Raw genomic sequence first — 2,343 nt, forward strand, 5'->3', positions numbered from 1 at the left:
ACACACACACACACACACACACATACACACACACACATACACACAAGTCCCCCACAGGAATCTGGGGTGCCTTTGTTTCTTGCTCAACTAGATAAAGTAAGAAAGATAATAAGATCGTGTCCATAACTAAATTGTGGGAAACTGGTAAGCACCATATTTTGTTAATTGTATAGATAACAATGCTCCAGAGCTAGCCGGAACCTGTTTTATATATATGGGGCAGATTGTTTTTGATTTATGATTGATCCAGTGTCGTTCCGTTTCTGGTCACTACAACTTTTGCAGTGATCATGGGGAACAAACTTCATGTTCTGTCTGGCTCTGCATGTTTAAATGTCTGGCTACTGGTAGGTCCGGGTGTTTCTGCTTGATGGTATAGCGTTGGTTGTTAATCCTGAGATTAAATGGTGTTTTTAGTCTCTCAACATTCTGCAATTAGCACGTATCACAAGTGATCTGACTGTTGATTCCGCATTTGAATATGTTGGTGGTGTTTTGAAACGACCAGTGGTAGCATTAGGGGCAGACGTTGGTAACGTATCGCTTATTAACATGTCTTTACGATTTGTTTGTCGTCGGTAAGCAAGCACTTGCGCTTCAAGAAAGATGTTTCTGAGTTTACTGGACGAAGTAAAATTATTTCAGTGTGTTTTAGATTCACCCGAGAGAGGTGGCATGGTAGGATGGCAGGTAACCACAAAAGTCACTCTGTCAGTTTTGAGTCTGACTTGGTATTGCAGCAGACTCTCCAATTCCTTGTGTTGTATCTGTCGAATCCATGATCTATCAGAGCTCCTTTGTATCCCCTGCAGAGTAGGTTAGACCTCACCTCGTTACAGTGGCGTAAAACGGTATCATCATCCAAGACGATACCAAAAATGCTCAGTCCTTTGGAATATGAGATACTTATTGTTGTGTGTGATGGGTGACGATTGAAGGGATTGAGCTACTGATGGGTGTCATTTGGTTCGCAGTATCCCTTTTTGCTTTTTTCTCCGTCGGTGAGTGTGGAGCAGGTGTCAAATAAGGGTTTTCTTTCCTCTGAAATTTTGCTGTGAATTTGATGTTCCGGTTGTCCAAATAATTGGGCGGGTTGCCCTGAACATTGACAAATTCCTTTGTCGTTATTATGTCTTTGCTTATGTATCTATTTAAATGCTGCGTATCCAACGAACGTTTGTCTGTTCGGATCTATTGCCCATATTAAATCATACTGTCATTATTACCTTAGATACCTGTATTAATCAGGCATAAGTTTCATATTATACTGAAATAAACATGGTTCATCAATTCGTTTTGCAAACAACAGGTTATCACCAAATCTCAAGCAAAGTCCATGTAAAAGTTCTTGTTTTATAAATATTAATCGTGCTAAAAAGCAAAACGAAAGTTCAAAGTGTTCCGTCGAATAATAATTAATGTAAAAAATGAAAATAACATTAGGTGAGAGGACGATATACACAGTCTACTAATATCTTCAATGAGATTAAACAATTTGGAAATATGTGATATCAAAGTTTTACTTTCTATACAAACACTGTACGTATTATACGTGTCGCAACGTTTCCAGACAGACGGGTTCCTTTGCTAAGCTATAGTCTTGAAACGTTGCGACCCGTTTGATACGTACATTGTTTGTGTAGAAAGTAACAGTTTGATAATACAGTGTACTAAGTTTGATCACAACCTGAAGCTGACACACAATTCCGCTAATATCTTAATTTTACTTAAAATATGCTTCTTTCGAACGACGGTCGTATTGAAATATCCCTAGGCCAACTTTACAAAGTACTGAATATGTTCTTTGCAGGAAGTTAGTCTAGCTTAATATGTTGGCTAATATCAATATGGTTGCAGTATTTTTAATATAAAAATACTGAATACGGTGATTTATTATGAAATATACACCACCTGTTATCAAATGTGATACTAACCATATTCGTTATAGTTTTTACCTGTGCATCTTCCCATGATTTTTTTAGGCNCTGCACACCTGTGTAAAATTGAATAAAATATCATTACATATTAAATGACTAATACATTTTGCAGTTTGATTTTAATAAATACCTTATCTGGTTAAGATAAAGCTTTACCGATATTTACAAAAATACATTAAAAATAGTGTCAATAAAGTGTATATGATCAAGTTAGATTCCTAACTTATAACAAATCATCATCAAAATCTGTTTATCGAGGTAATCTCATTATAGATAGTGATTTATCAGTAACAGATAAAAATATTGTATATCTATTTAGTTTTATTAGTAATCACTATTTCTTACACACTATCAAACCTCTATTTAACACAGTAGATACCTATTTCAATGTCAGTATATACCGATA

The sequence above is a fragment of the Mizuhopecten yessoensis genome, unplaced genomic scaffold (assembly GCF_002113885.1).
Source record: "Mizuhopecten yessoensis strain PY_sf001 unplaced genomic scaffold, ASM211388v2 scaffold3771, whole genome shotgun sequence".
Lineage (NCBI taxonomy): Eukaryota > Metazoa > Mollusca > Bivalvia > Pectinida > Pectinidae > Mizuhopecten > Mizuhopecten yessoensis.